The following is a 15,735-nucleotide window of genomic DNA, read 5'->3' as shown; positions in this document are numbered from 1 at the left end:
ACCAACCCGTGTGCGAGGCCCTGCGACGTGTGGGCACGGGCAGCTCGAGGTGAGAGCCCCTGGAGCAGCGGGGTGCAGAGGCTGCTGCCCCGTGGCCATCACCATCGCGTGGCCAAGGTGTTAGCTACGTTTTTGGCTGCAGCAGGAGAAAGTCCTGCTGTTCTGGGAGCTGGCTGGGGACAAGGCCAGCTGGGCAGGTGGCAGCAGCAGCAGCTCCCGTGTTTCTGCCTGTGACCAGCCCCATGTAGATGGGGAGGGACGGGGAGGGTTTGGGGAGCACTTACACCTGCTGTCCACACTTGCCATCCTCTCCCTAGGGCCGTGGGGACCTGAGCAGAGGGGGAATTGCAAGTCTAGCTTTTCCCATGTTGATGTGTTGCTTTAAGGGAGGGAACGGCATGCAGCCTGTGGCAGCAATTCTTGGGAATGCTCAGGCTCACTAAGTAAACAGGCATTCCTGAATCCTGTGCTGTGGGAGGCTGCAGTTTCACACTCCCTTGGCACAGCCCGGCTTTGCTGTGGGCAGGGCTATGTCCACGTCCCTGTAGCTGTCACGGGTGCCCCAAGGTTTCCAAATGACCAGACACTTTGTGTCCCTCTGTCCTTGGCCAACCATGCTGCTCCCCTCCCCTGAACTGCCTGGGTTGTGGTTAAGGCCCCAGAAAGGCTTTGGAGCCTCATAGGAGGCACAGCAGGCAGGAGCACTTTGCAGAGGCCTGGCCAAAGCCAAGGGGCCAGGGCCCCACACGGCATCTGGCATGTCCCTGGAGCGGGATAGTTTCCCTGCCCAGGAGCAGGGACCCGCTGCGGGATGGATGGCAGCTTGGCAGGAGCGGCGCTCGCCCGTCAGCCTTTCCCTTCCTTCCCCCCTGTGCTTGCGACTGCAGAACTTCCTTCAGGCAATGGAAGCAATTTACTTACTTAAGTAACATTAGGAATGTATTTAATGTATATTTAACGGTGTCACAGTGCAATTTAGCAGCTGGAAACAAGGAGCAAATCAGCACCATGTGACATACCAGCTCTTAATGGCCCATCCGCAAGCGCTCCATGGAGCGTAGTTTAAGAACTACTGTTTTATTCTGCGCCTTAAAGAAATCCTTGTGATTAAAAACCCTCCCTCTGTCTCGCACGCGCGTGAGCAGCCGCCGGGGAGATGTGAGCGCCCGTGGCCAGGAGCCAGGAAAGGGCACACGAGTGGGGAATGGAGGAGCATCCCGGCTGTAGCTGCGGGAGGAACTTGGATGTTTAGGAGCTTAGATAAGCGAGAGGAATGGGGGAAAGCAGAGTGATCGCCCACCGAAATCTAGTCAGACTTGCAGAGCTCGCGGGGTGTCGCAGGGCTGCTGGGTGAACACGGCGGCTGAAATAACTTCTGCCCAGAGGGCAAGAGATTAAAGCGCCCAGTCGCGTTCATGCTGGGAAGCTGCGTTGGTTCATTCTTAACTAACCCACGTGCCTCCGGTTTTTCTAAACCTGAACAAGTCTATAACTCAAATAGTCAAGAGAGTGTCTTCAAGTTTATTAAGCGATATGGTTCATGTGTTTTAGGCTTCCTTGCAGAGTGAGAAACGGGAGCTTTTTGCTTTTTTTTTTTTAAAAAAAAAGAACTCCTGACAGAAAGGTATGTTCCCTGAATTGCACTGTTCTTCTGAAGACTGTTTTAACTCTGGCTATTTAAATTGCATTTGATCCCAGAGGATGTCACGCTGGCTAGACACCATGGTTGCTTGATTTGTGCAAGCTGCACTCGCTTCCCAAACGGAGTTGGGAGGATTGTTATTTAGCCAGACTCTCGTTAGATGCGGTGCCGGTCTCTTGTCTTTCCCCACCAATCTGAGAAGTGTTCGAACTGATTAAGAATATTCAAGCTCCTGCAGCATGGCAGACATGTATAAAATCATAATTTATATTCTCATTTGAAATTAAGTTTTAGTGGAAAATGCCTATCAGTCTTACTTACTGAGAAGAAAGAGCTTTTTCTGCGGCTTTATAACTGTAACAATATGCAGATATGTTTTACTTTTCGTTCTAGGGAAATAGGGCTTAGAATGTAGAGGGTGTTTTGAATTTACAGAGTCAGAAGGGATAAGCTCATGGCTTATTTTGTGTCAGTAGTGAACAGAAAAAAATTGCTTCTCATACTTCCATTTGTCACTTACTTTGTATTTTCTGCAATTAAGGGGGGCTGATAGTCAAAGCGACTTTAAAAATGACACATTTATCCTCTCCCAGTGACTCCTGTATCAAATTTTCTCTGATTATAAATCAGGAGCTGATTTCTGTCGCCGGCAGCGCTGCGGCTTCGCCCCGGGAGCCGGCACTGTGAGCAGCCTCCCCTGCGCTCCCATGCAGCGCAGCTGGTGGTGGGAATGGGGCACTGGGAACGTGTCCAATGGCGCACGGCTCCCGGCGGGATAACGCCGGCTCCGGGCACTGCTCGGACACCTCGGACATGAGCGTGGGAGCAGCCGCCACCGCAGTGGCACTGGCATGGGAGAGACCGGCACCTGGGCACGGGCTCAGCGATAAGGGGAAGGTCTGATGGAGAAAAACGACCTGGCGCCACTCTCCCATCCTTGAGGCGCCGACGGGGCATCCTGCGGCCACGTGGCAGCCGGTTGTTAATTCTGGAGTCCCTTTTTATGGGCAGTTTGCAGTCTATTCAACAGGGCGGTTTGCGGAAATGTATGGAAATGGTGAGGCTGTAATTGCGCCTCGCAAAAAGACCCGCACCAAATCCGGCACTGCTGCTCTGAGGAACTGGGAACTTGGGCTCCACGTGCGCACCTCCGCTCCCACGACATGTGCTTGTTGTGTGGCTGCTTCCCCGGCCTCTCCCTTGGGTTTTGCTGTTTATCCGTGTGTTTTCCATCCACGTCCGGGCGCCTGTGCCGACAGGCTGGCTCCCGCCTCGAGCTGCCTCTCCAAGCAGGAGAGCAAAGCAGGGCCGAGCGGAGCGGCGTGGGCAGGAGCGGAGGCGCTGAGCGCAGACACCACCTGATGGGCACGCAGCTAATTTAAGATAAAGGAGGCAATCTGCTCTTAATTCCTTTACCATACGCTTACGGTTCAGTAGTGGCGTTCGAATACACAACATCTGTTGTACTAGCATTAACAGTTATATTTTTATCTGCCTTGACTGCTGTATAATATGAGGTTTATTTGATTTATTTATTTTAATGGAATGGTGCAGAAAGTGTGTGGGCCGTGGAGCAGACACAGGACACGCGCTAGGATGTCAAGGCCTTGGTGTTCTTGATTTAAGGGGCTTGGGCATATGCACGTGGGAGAAATACCTCCGGGTACAGCCCTTCCTCCCTGGAAAAGAAGCATTCAAGACTTCTCTACCCCTCCTTCCCCTGAGGTACTGAGGTCAGCAAAAGCACCCCCTGCCTCTCGGCCAGCCCTGCCCATGGGAAACCTGTGGTACGTGGGGTTTGCACGGGGTGTCTGCTCCCTGTGCTCCCAGTGCCCGCGGCTGAGCAGCCTTGAGTTCCACCAAACAAGTTATTTTGCCTGAATAGTCTCCTGAAAAAAGCGCACGTGCACAAGGAGAAAGGACAGCCTAGCCTATGCAACCTTGGGATAAGCTTTTCCGAGAGCTTTTAAGTTGTCTCAGCAGCAGAGGGAGGTAAAACAGGGTCCATGAAGCGCAGCAGCAGCTTGCGAACAAACGGTTGGTGGAGGTGCGAGGTGCTGCGTCTTTGCCGGCGCTGTTTGAATCATCTGGCTTTTTAAAAATAAAATGGCTATTTATTTCGGGCCGCATCTCCCAGCTACCCGATCTGTCAGAAGTCATACATAAAAATATCCTTTCTTCCAGGGAGAGCCATTCATCACTCAACCAGTAAATATTACTCACTCCATTGACGCTGCTGTGATTACATTTTCTCTTTGAGTGGCTGGTAGCAGTGGGTGTAAAAGGCCTGTTTGTTTCTAGCAGAGATGGGCTCTGTCTCCAGGAGCTCTGTTGTTTGCAGTGAGTCGCTGCCGTTGGCACAGCTGCGGTGCCACATGTGGGGCGGCCCGGGAGCCTCTGCCCTCCTCGCTCTGGGGCTCCCGGGGAGCCTCCAGACCTGCTGCAATGGGCCACAAAGTTGGCACTGCCCCACACAGAGGGACAATGGGGCTTCCTGGGTGCCAGAAATTTGGAAGGAATCCCCCTTGGCAAAGGGGGCTCAGCTTGAGCGCAGTGACTTTTATCAGGCGAGTAGAGTGGCAAGAGACCTGAGCTTTGCCCTGCTCTTCAGCATTTCACGGGCTGTCCAGGGAGGACAGTGAAACTCCACGTAAAGTGGAGTTACACTTTGCATTGTAAGAAACTCCCAACCATGCCCTCCGTCCCCGTGTGCTCCTGGGATGTGTCCCGTTAGGCAAGGAGCAGCCCGTGGAGATGCCACAGCAGTCAGCACTGCTTGCCCCAGACAGCCCCACAGGTGGCTCATTAATTACTGTGAATCCTAATTAATCAAGGGGCACCCTCAGTGAGTGTGTCCAGAGGCCGCTCAGCTCAAGTGTGACGCTGCAGCCCGAGTTTTGATGTATTTTGGGGACAAAATGCCAGGCAGCCCCTGGGCTGCTTCCTTCCTTGGCCACCTCTCCTCTTTGGAGCTGCTGTTGCAGTCCAAAGCTCTTCCACTGCCGGCCAAGGATTTCCCACCACATGAACAAGCGCAGCCCAGGGGTCACCCCCAAAACGTGGCGAGGTACAGCGTGAATGGGGAGCTGCTTTAATGCATTTCCGTGGCTTTTATGGAAAACGATCTGCACCCCTGTACGGAAAGGCGAGCGTGCAGTGTTACAGATGTGCTAAGTCATGGCTGCTGCTGGAAAATAAAATTGAGCTTAAAATCAGCTTTTCAAAGCTACAAGCAAAGCGTTAAGTGAGATAATCTAAGGCTCTGAAGTTTTGCTGAGATCCACTTATCCATTATCTTTAAATTAGGAACCACCTGTTCTTCATAACTGTCTGTCTGTATGAATGAGGCGCTCAGAGCTTAATTAAGTAGCAGGCGTGGGTGGAACAGGCTTCCCAACAGCAGCAATATTATTAATGGACATCTATATTGAAGTTCTTTGCATTTTTGAAAGGCTAATTATAATGTAAATTTAGTTTTAAATTATTGCTTTGCTGTGGGATGGGAGTTGTCATTCATTATTAGGGTTTTTTCAGAGCCCAGGAAAACATTGCTTTGGCTGCATAAACACTCTGCAGTCTCTTATTTTTTCCCCCCTAATTTATACTTTTTGCTTATGGTTCAATATGCTCTGATATATGCCCACTTCTCTAGTTTCATTACGTTTATAGCCTTTCATTTGATTTCTGCCCTGCGACTTTGTAGGGTTCTGAGGAAATGAAAGGTTCCTTGGAAAGAAGCTGAAAATGGGAAATTTCGGGTGGCCTTTTGTGTACACTGCAGTGAATGGTGGAGAGCAGCTTTGAGCTTAGTCCTTGGCTGCTCACGAAGGGGCCTCGTGGGCCCATGAGGGAAGGGAGAGGTAGGGAGCTGTCCCACCTGCACCCATAGGAGCCGACCTGCCTGCCGGCGACGTGGCAGAGCAGCGGGCTGGGCGCCAGCAACGCCTTAATTTGCTCCGGGGTGTTGGATGGAGCAGCGCCCGGAGGCGCAGCCCGGGGCCCCGGGGTCACTGCGAGGCTGGTGCAGGAAACAGAACCAGCTCATCCCTCGCTGACCGCGTCCAGACCCGTCAGCCAAAGGGCACGGGTGGAAGCAACAGGAAAAGCGGCGGTGTCTGGTCGCGTCCGAGGGACCTGCAGAGCCGGGTAACTCGATTGCAGGCACGGAGCCCCGCGCCTGCTCCTTGACTCAATTAGAGGTCATTAGCAGAGCGCGAGGGCGGCCGGCACCAGGGAGCATCTGCCGGGGCCGGGGGGTCCCGTCGTCTCCCTCTTTCCTGCTCCCAAATGACAAATCCCTCCTGGAGCCGTGTGTCTGGACAGGGCCGTTCCATGGTGGCAGAGACGTTTCCCTCCCTTTATTCCCTAGTCCAGCTAAGGACGTGTTCTATGAAATTGCAAAAAATAGGAGTTTTTCATTTTAACCTGTTTTTTTTTTTTTAATGTACAGGGAGGTCTCACCCCATGCTCCTGTGCTGTGCAGTTATTCCCGTTTGTGTTATTAAACCTGAGAAGGAATGCCTCCAGGTGAAAGGAGACTTATCAGTATGTTAGGTCTTGGCTCTCATTTATGTGCTGCAGTTTGAGAATGATGTTAACTCACATTTCCCTAGTAGAATGAGAAGGCGCATGCAAACTGCAGAAAAATCTGCCGCTTAGCAAATAAGGCTAGTTTGTTTTATTTGCGCTCTTTGAAGTAGAAAGAGCGATTAATATTATTAGATTATCCTAAGCCCATATATTAGTATAAGCTATTCCATGACAGCAGCTTTTGGGAAGGAGTTATTACAGAAGCGGTTACTCTGCCCTCAGTTCGTCTAGCGTCGTGTAGCTCGGTTCAGTGCCCCGCTTTGTTTGGGAACGTCTTTGCAGGCTGGCGTTGAAGCCCTAGGTCTGAGATCTGCCCGTAGCTTTACCAAAATGTAGCAGCTCCGGTTTCCAGAGTTAAGGTATCCAGGGAAGGACAGGGTGGAGGGCATTTTTGTGCTGGGTGCTGTGAGGGGGCAGGTGCCTGCTTTATGGTGCTGTAGTATTTGATGTTTATTTGGTTACCCGCCGTTGGGGACATGGAGAAGCGCGTTCTCCGCTGGGGAGCGAGTTGCTGCCGTGTGGCACGGGCTTTGCCAGCCTCTCACCCGCAGTCACCGTGAGCAATCGATTAGGGCTCTGCCCCCGATCCCCCCGCGCCCTCGCGGCGCTCTCCCCTCCCACGCGCCCCGTCGGCTCAACCCTGAGCAGCCCCAAAACGCGCGTGGGAAAATGGCTTTTCCTGAGGCCCTGCATAAAGGGGCGCCCGCCCGGGACGGATTCCTCCGGGCTTAGTTACGCACCCGCTCTCGTGTGTTTTAGTGGCTGCAGCTAATCCAGTCCTCCACAGTCGCGGCACCCTCAGCACTCTGCAGCCGTGGCACAATGCCAGGCACTTGGTTCAGGCGGATAAATTTGCATCTGTAAATGTATGGGAAGACTGTAGCTGAAGAAAATGGTGAATTCAAGAAAATATGTTCACAACTAGGGCTGGATGAATAATTGATTTTTTTTTCATTTTGTCACTCAGCTTATTTTTAATTGATTTATATCAGACTTACTGTCCCGCTTAACAAAATTACTTCTTTTCTCTTTCCCCAAATTTCACTTAGTTCAATTAAAAGAAAAATCAATCTGTAAAAAGAGCAGAGTGAGTGAGACTGAGAAAACTGTAGGGGGAGGATACAGGGGTGACTTTTAAAAACATTATTATTTATTTTCCTCCTTTTTCCATAGCTCGGTGTTTAAGACCTCTCACCCAGGGGCCAGGAGCCTGGTTCCCATCCTGATTTCCATCCCTGGCTTCGGGGCCACGGCACCAGCTACTTGTTTCCCTTGGGTGTTTTCCCCTTGAATAAGCAGGACAAAAGGGATGCGAGGGTCGCGTCATGTCGGGGAAGAATCGCCCTGTCAAGTGCATGATCATCAGCTGAGCAAAGCCCGGGGGCCCCAGCGCAGGCCAAAGCCCGTGTGCCGAGCACTGTATCGGGCGGCCGAGTCCCCGCTCTCTTGGGCTGGTGCTGGAGGCTCCCCACATTTGCTCTTCCCCCATCGGGGTCGCATCCCGGCTATTCCTCATCCTGCTGCGTCGTCCCAACCTTTGGGTACAGGGCTGCTAACGTCTTACCGGGGGGGCTCCGAAAGGTGGGTGAGGGGAGCAGCAGGCACGTGCCCTGCTGCTCGGATGCTGAGCGTGGCTTCCTCCTTATTTGCTTTCTAAGCACTGCCTGGCATTTTTGTCACCCCTTTAGCTGACAGCGCGTTTTCGGGTTGCGCGGCCTCCAGACAGCGCGGGAGATGAATGTTGGGAAGATGCCACGTTCTGACAAAATGCAAGGAAAGCATTGGAGAAGTAACTGAGCACATCTGCGATTCTCTGAGCCACGAGCAGAGACATCCTTGTCCTTGGGGAGCGCGGGATGAAGGCCGCCGGCCTCGGCGAGCAGCGCGAGCCCTGGAGAGGGTCGCCCCGCTCGCCCCAGGGCTGCCCCGCGCACCCAGGTGACCTGTGTCCCAAGCAAAGCTCCTCCCTGGCACACAGCCCTGGCTGTGGGCTGCTTTTCCTTGGCACTTTGGGGGAGACAGGCATCCCCCGGGGGAAGTGTGAGGGAAAAGTCTGTAAAAGCTGCCGGTGCTTCAGCCATGAAACCTAGGGGAGCCCTTGGTACAAGGAGAATAGCCTAACTTAAAAATCTTGAAGCAGCAGTTTTAAATTATTTGCAATGTAGTGTTAAAAGTCCAGCTGGGGCACTTCTGAGCTCAGTGGAGGATGGAGTCTACTTTGACTTGCAGTTGCCTCAAAAAGCTGCTCGTTTTCTAGCAACCAGTTCAGGAGCGTGAGGCTGCGCTCCGGTGACGCGGTTCGTATCTGGTTGGGGATACTCGAGTGAAGCAGGTCCTGGCACGTCCATCTCCGTGCTGTTTGTTTACCTGCTCCCTGCTGCGCTCAAGGTGATGACATCTGCGCACCAAACAACTCCGATGGAGCAAACTCCAAAGCAAACTCCAACCGAGTGCCTACTGCAGCGGCCCACACTCTTTGTGTTTATTGTATCCCTTGCCGGGTGAGAGCTGCTGTGACCAAAGCTGAAAGATTTTCGACGGGAAGACAAATCCTGCACTTCCAGTCCGTGCCCGGGGGAGCAGGGAGCTGGAGGTGTCCGTACGCCGGGGCTCTCCCGGCGCCTCGGCAAGCACCAGCGGAAGCGCATCCCGCACAGAGCTGTTGGGGCCACCAGCAGCGGTATTTTGCAGTACTAATAGTGATCATTTGGTGCTTTTAATGCTGAATCCAAACAAAGTAATTACGGCCAGATCAAAATCTATTTTTAAAAACACGAATGGGGAGCGAAAGAAAGCAGCGTGCACCTGCCTGCTTGCGTCTTTGCTTTCAGATCTGGTGGGTGGATGTAATTCCCCAAGCCTGGCAGGGGCCAAAAGGGAGCCGCTTGCTACTGCGGAAGTCAAGTAAGCTCCGAATGCAGCCATGAAAACAGGAGGTTGTCAGGGGCTGCTTTCTGATCGAAACTGTTGAGGTTTTCAAGCCAAAGGGACAAACTAAGTTCTGCTGCTTTGGGTAAGTGATAGATTTGCCCTGGTGCCTCCCAAGCCTTGGCCAGAATTGCTGTTGTTGAGTTTTAGGAAAACCAAGCTCTTCCCGTGTGAATTTTTGCCTGAGAAGCTATGGGATATGGTTTTAATGGATAACACTGAAGAACATTTGCTTGAATTGCCATGCCCCTTAATTATTTCCTAATTACAATAAGATGAAATTGTGCGTAGGATTTTATTTCCAATCCTTATTGATCTCTGCAATGTGTGTAAGCATGTCGGGGCAAAATGATTTCAGATGAAAAATATTATCTATTATTAAGCAGCATATCTTGTTTTAAATATCAATATTATGGCCTCTGGCATTAGCTTGGTGTTCACTAGACCCATACTCGCTGTTGCTCCGTCTGCTTCCTGAACCTACCAGCCCTCCACAGACACTAAATTTCCCCTGCACAGAAATCATCATCTTGATTTATCCCCCGAAAATCCCTCCAGCTTTGCACTGGGCTGGTAGAAACACCGGGTTTGTGTTTCTCCCTGCTGATCTCTGCTCTCCCCTTTCTCCTTCAGCGCAGGAGATCGCGAGGGTGACGCTCCCCTCGCCTTGGAAGCAGCAGCCAGCGAAGGGCTGGCGGCCTCGCTTCGCCCATGCCTTGTGTGGTCTCCTTTCCCCTTCCTAAATGACAGGTATTCCTGGGAGCAGCTTGTGGGCTGGGAGCTGTCAGGAAGCGTCAAGAGGATGTGGGTGACATTGGAGCTAAACCCCCTCAGAAGCAGGCGACGCTACAAGGTGGCTGCTGCACCATCCCACACAACCTTCCTCAAAGGCTGGTGTGATTTTCCACTGGAGAAGAGCAAAACTTGTAGCTATTGTTTAAAAGAGAAAGAAACTCCAGCCCTCCAGCAGCAGGGGAGATAGAGTTTTAAAATAATTAAAGAAAAAGCCCTCTTGAAGACCTTGAACTTCGTTGACACAAGTTGTTGTTTGTTCTCTTACCCAAGACAGATCTGAAAGAGCCTGCAATTACTAATAAATCACTTGCAATGTTGAGCAATTACCAACAATGCAGCCATAAAGCAGCGCAATAACTAAGTAATTATGCAGTTGCTGGGAGAATAGGTTATTGGGCACAATTGGAAAGAAAGGGGAAATAGGTGAGGCTACAAAACCCAGGATATGAGATGCCACAGAAGCAGCAGGAAGGTAACACTTTGCAGCCCTGCTGAGCAGCTGTGTGAGCTCGGGGCCCAATTCCAACCTGAGGGAAAGTCAGGGCAAGTTTTAACTTCCGAGATGGGGGGGTTTAATAGGAGTGTTAATCTGCCTTTCAAAGCAGGGGGCATCCTGGCTGCAAAGGCCCCTTCTGCCCGAGAGCGCCAAGTCCCTCCATCCTGCTGGAGAGCAAGAACATCCCTGCTCTTTAGGTATCTCCTGCGGCGAATTTGGGATTACACCTGAAGCGTCTGGGGGAAACATCTGCCTGAGCGAGGCGCCCCGTGGCAGGAGAGGTGCTAGAGGAGCCAGCGCGAGGCGCCGCTGCCTGCCTGCCTTCCCCCGCTGCCTTCCGTGCTGCTCCCTTCTTGGGAAGGGAGGCCCGATTTTGGAAGGCTGTTGGGAAACACCGCGGAGCGTCATGGAAACGGGAGGAGCGCTATGGACTGCGAAAGGAAATGTATGTGTTGATCCAGAAATCATAGCAGGAAGATTTGGGCTATGCACGAGGATTAGGGGCCATCTGGAAAACGGATCATGCGAGGAACGGCCAAACTCAAAGGGGAGGCGGAGGGCTTAGCCCGCCTGACCCAGATAGCTCCGTAGGCACCGGGTACGTGAGCGGAGCGGCTCAGATTGACGGTGGAGCCATGGAGATCTGGCATCCCTGCGAGGAAAAACAGGAGCAGACCTGGTGGGCAAAGGCTTTGGCAAGGAGTCAAGCTGCTCTAATTCCCTGCTGGGCTGCAGGAGAGGTTGATCAGTGGTTGTGGGGACTGCAATTGCAGTGAGTGTCCCCACATGCTGCTCCAGCCTGAGGGCCCTCATCCTTCCTGCTGGGAAGCAAATCCTTTTCCTCCAGGGAGCAAATGGGTAAAACTGCCTTTTGCATCTGTAGCTCTTGTTACTGGGCCGTGTAAAAGAGCCTGGAAAGAAGAAAGGGAAGAGGCAAAAGAAAGGAGCAGGCGATGGAGGACTGGTGAGAAGCTGTTTCAAAGACTGCTCCTTCAGTTATGATGTAGGAGGTTTTGTCACGGGTATTGTAGATGCCAAACTAGACATTTTAAAATTGCACATAATTAAAATTATAATGCTGGCTGGGTTACAGCAAGTGTAAATGTTGGTGTTTGCAACCAAAAGCCATGGCTGCAAACAGAACAATTGCTGTAAGCCACGTACGTATGAAACAAAGTGGAAGAAATGAGCTCTAAACGCTGGAAGTAAACACAATCTGGAAATGCCATACTATTAAATAGGAACCAGCACTGGCCCTTGAAGACCTGCTTTTTTTTTCTCTCTCAGCTAATCAAAGGCCAGATTGTGCCTGCAGGCGCAGCTCGGAGCAAGGAGAAGGAGTAAATTGCATTGCTGCAGGAACAGCCTCGGGCAGGAAGAGCAGTGAGGCCGGGCCGTGTCCCAGGTGCTCAGACCAGGGCACCGCTCAGGAGCCGGGAGCAGCGTCCTGAGGAGCATCCCAGGTACCGCGGTGCTTAACTTGCATCTGGGCTTAACTCCACATCAGAAATAATTCAATGGATGCCAGAATATTCACCCCAATCTCCTGTCAGCTGTGTCGCAGAGGGGCAGGCCCTGTGTTTCCCTCCCCAGCTCCATAGCAGGGTTATTCAAACACAGCTGATGGAGTTTTTTGCCCAAACATCCTGGTGAAGCCGAGGTGGAAGTCAGACGGCTTTGGGCAGGCTGCGCGTTTCCGTAAGCTCAGTTTAGTGCCCGTCCTGTTTGCAGGCTGAGGGGTGAGCAAGGGTACTCGTGTGAAGACCCAGGAGGTGGTGAAGTGGGAAGGGGACCCCAGGAGGGGATAAACCCGCCGTGGGGCTCACAGCACCCCTGCCATGGGTGAAGACTGAGGCTGGAGTGAAGCAGCCCAGGCTGACACTGTCCAGGTGTACACAGCGCACTTGCAAAGGCCGTTGAGATATGGGAAGAGAAATAAGAGAGAAATCTGAGATTGCATCTACCTACACTTTTAAGTTAGCTTCAAAAGGCTTTTCTTTCTTTCTTTCCAGAAGTCGTTGAGATGGTATCTATCTGTTTACCTAACTTTGTGGCTGAGGATGCATTTTAAAGAAGTCTCTAAACATACAACTTTGGTACACAGACCTTCCCTGGGGTTGCATTTAGATGCTCCTTCCCCTCCAGATCTTTCTGAACATGCCTTGTTTTTTTTCCTGTGGGATTGATTCCTGCACCTGCCAAACTTTCAGGGATGTCGATTCCCTTTGGGCATATTTAGACAGAGCCATCCCCTATGCAGACCATAAACAGAGCTTGTTATCAACAGCCCTTACACGTACTTAGCTACAAACAAATCATTACCTCATTGCACACACACCTTCCCTTCTCCACTGCAGGCTGGGGTTTGACCCTCCCTACACACCTCCTGCATCGGAGCCCTCCTTTAAATGCATATTATGTAATGGGTTGTATATGTATTGTATTATACATTTAAATGTCTATATTTTGAATGTATATTTAAATGTATATCGTGTCCACGTGCGTAAGGTTTCTCGCAAAACACAGCCCAGGCCAGGAGCAGTGGTGAGGGCCATGTTGTGCAGCCACGGTCTGGATCAGCCCGGGTTCTGCTTCCCCATCCGATCAAGCACTTCCATTGCGGTGTCGCTGTGGATGCCCTGCTGGCTGTTCAGCCACGCTGCTTACCGAACACAGAGATTAAAAAAAGAAACCAGTCTTTGCCGAGACGGATCGATACCGTTACCCGAGCAGAGAGACAACACGAAGGGGGCTGAGGGTGGCAGCGCCGCTGTGCGCCCACAGGAACGTGGTTCTGCAAGGCTGCGCCAGCGTCCTTTCATTTGTTATTTCAACTTGAAATTAGGTTTGAATTAAACCTTCTCAATAACGTCATTTCTTATAGGGGTTGTAAATAGATTTTTGTGTATTGGGTTTTTTTTTTTGTTTAAATTCTACTGCTGTTCCCAAGAATGTTTGTTAGTTTGCTTTCCCCTTTATTCGCCAGCTTCGTACCACTGAGACCTTGGCAGCGAAAGTAGTTTTATTGATTTTCATTACCCAGGCTAGGAGAAATGCAAAATATAAACAGCAGGAATTATGACCTTTCTTTGCTTTTAGTAATTGAAGGGTTTACTGGTAACAACATTCAGTAAGCGGCAAACAAATACATTCTAAGGTGTTATCAGAAAAAAAAGTTTAAAAAAATTACAAATCAGCTCTCCAGAAATTGTGACTTAAATGATAAAGCTTTTTTCTTTTCCTCTGGTTTGACTTTATCCCCAGATTCAGGCTGGCTCGATGTCCAGGAATGGATGATTGTGATGCCTGTAATAGCAACAACCTTTTAATGTTCTTTTTGGGGGGCATCTTTGGGACTGTAACTTGAACTTAAAACTGAATGTATCCCTTTGCCGGGTTTGTAGGTGGAAGGAGAGCGTGCTCGGGGAGGATCTTCCTTGGCAGCCGTGGCTACTGATGTCAAGGAGTTAAATGCCTAACGGGTGATGATGCAGGAAAGAGGCGCCGCTCTGAGCCAAAAATTAAAGGTCAAAGCTTGTGTTGTCTTGTCAGCAGCAAAAGTAGGAAAATTTCCTTTGTGTTTTTAGGCAAGTTGCTTAACCAGTCCAAGTCTGCTGGCGCGACACGCGCGAATCTTCACTGGCCTTTGCCGACTGTTTTGCCATCCCTGGCTAAGATCCCCACTGACAAAAATGCGAAGCATTTTGATCATCTTGCTGCGGTTCCCTCTGGTAACAGAGACACTGGAGGGGCCGTGGGGCGTAGAGAAAATGTGAATTTAGACCTCTTAAATGGCACGTTGCATAGGCCATGCAGCAGGTCGCCCAGGGCAGTCGCATGGGCACAGACCACCTGTTTCTGTGCCAGTTTTCTCTTTTTACTGTTAGTTTTTTACTGGACTCCCAGGCTGAAATGGCTCGTGGAGGAACTCAAGAAGCAGCAGCTGGGGAAGGAGGAACACGATGGTGGAGCCTCCCCCAGCACGGAGCTGCTAAATCTGCTCCCTCCTCTTGGGAAACCGATATGTAAACACGGAATACACACGATGACTACGCAGGATCACTGATGTAGGAATGCTGAAGCTCGGCTGCCTGCCGAGCGCTGTACGGTGGTATCAAAACCAGAAGAAACAGTCTGTGGCCTTGGTGCACCATGCCCGCCCCTGGACCAGCGCAAGCATTAAACCAGATTACAGGGCTGATTCCCCATTTCTACCGATTTTCTGGCTTATGCAGAACTGATTTGGCTGAAAGCTAATCTGGAAAAAAGAAGAACAAGAGGAATCAGCTTTCCATGCTGCCCCAGTGCACGGTCACACCGCAGTGGGGATGGGAATAGAGAGGACCGGGAGGCCAAGGAGCCTCTGGGAGCTCGATGACCATCAAGTGAGGGATGGTTTAGATCTCTGCAACAGCAAAACCTAGGGCCAGCTCGCGGGTAAGGCCAAGCTTTTCTGCTCGGAGGGCTGTGCTGCCTGCACCTCCGGGGTGGTCGCGGGTAAAACCCCACAGGAGGTGTTGGCTGCTCCGAGCAGCTTCAAAGCAGCCCGGGCTGTTTGGGAGCGAACACGCAGCGCGCCCACAACACAGCGAGGGCGCGTGTTTGCGCTGCCCTGCCCTGCTTCCAAACACGCGCTGCTAGGCCATAAACACCCAGGTGATTGCTCTGCAACCTTTCCTCCCTGCCGTTGTCGGCGTGCGATAATTAAATATGGTCTCGGTTTCGGTGAGACGCTTGGCGTGCGCACTCAAGGAAAACCCTTTCTCTCCTGCTCTGGTGAAACAACCCATCAGTCCGTGCTGTGCAGCACGGACACGGTGCAACCTGCGGCTTGTGCTTCACGTACGGAGCTGGGCCCAGAATTGTTTTAATTTCCTCCAGCTGAACCAGCTGCTCTAGCAGAAGACACTCTCTTTGGTCAGACCCAGTCCAGCTCTCGTCACCTGCACTTTTCAGGGTTTGAGGAAACAAGCTGCCATCATTTTTTTTCCTTTGAATGTGTCACACATTGCTCATGAGCAGCAAGAGGAACATCCCGGCCTGTAGCTCCACGGTGACATATGGATGTGGAAGGCGCCGTGCTCCGTAGCGGGAGCCGCACGGGGAGCGCGGGCAGCACGAGGCCGCTCCCGCTCAGCGCCGCCGCTGCCCTTGGCTCCTTCCCCGGGGCTGCGCGAGGAGCCACAGCCCCTGCAGGGCCTGTCCCAGCAGCCGCTCCAGGGGCGGCAGCGTGCCTGGTTCCCGGGAAGGGGCGCGTTCCCGCTGTTCTGCTGCCCGGGGGCCA

The sequence above is a fragment of the Nothoprocta perdicaria genome, unplaced genomic scaffold, assembly GCF_003342845.1.
Source record: "Nothoprocta perdicaria isolate Ctin4 unplaced genomic scaffold, notPer1 scaffold_11, whole genome shotgun sequence".
Classification (NCBI taxonomy): Eukaryota; Metazoa; Chordata; class Aves; order Tinamiformes; family Tinamidae; genus Nothoprocta; species Nothoprocta perdicaria.
This window is presented reverse-complemented; position numbering follows the sequence as displayed.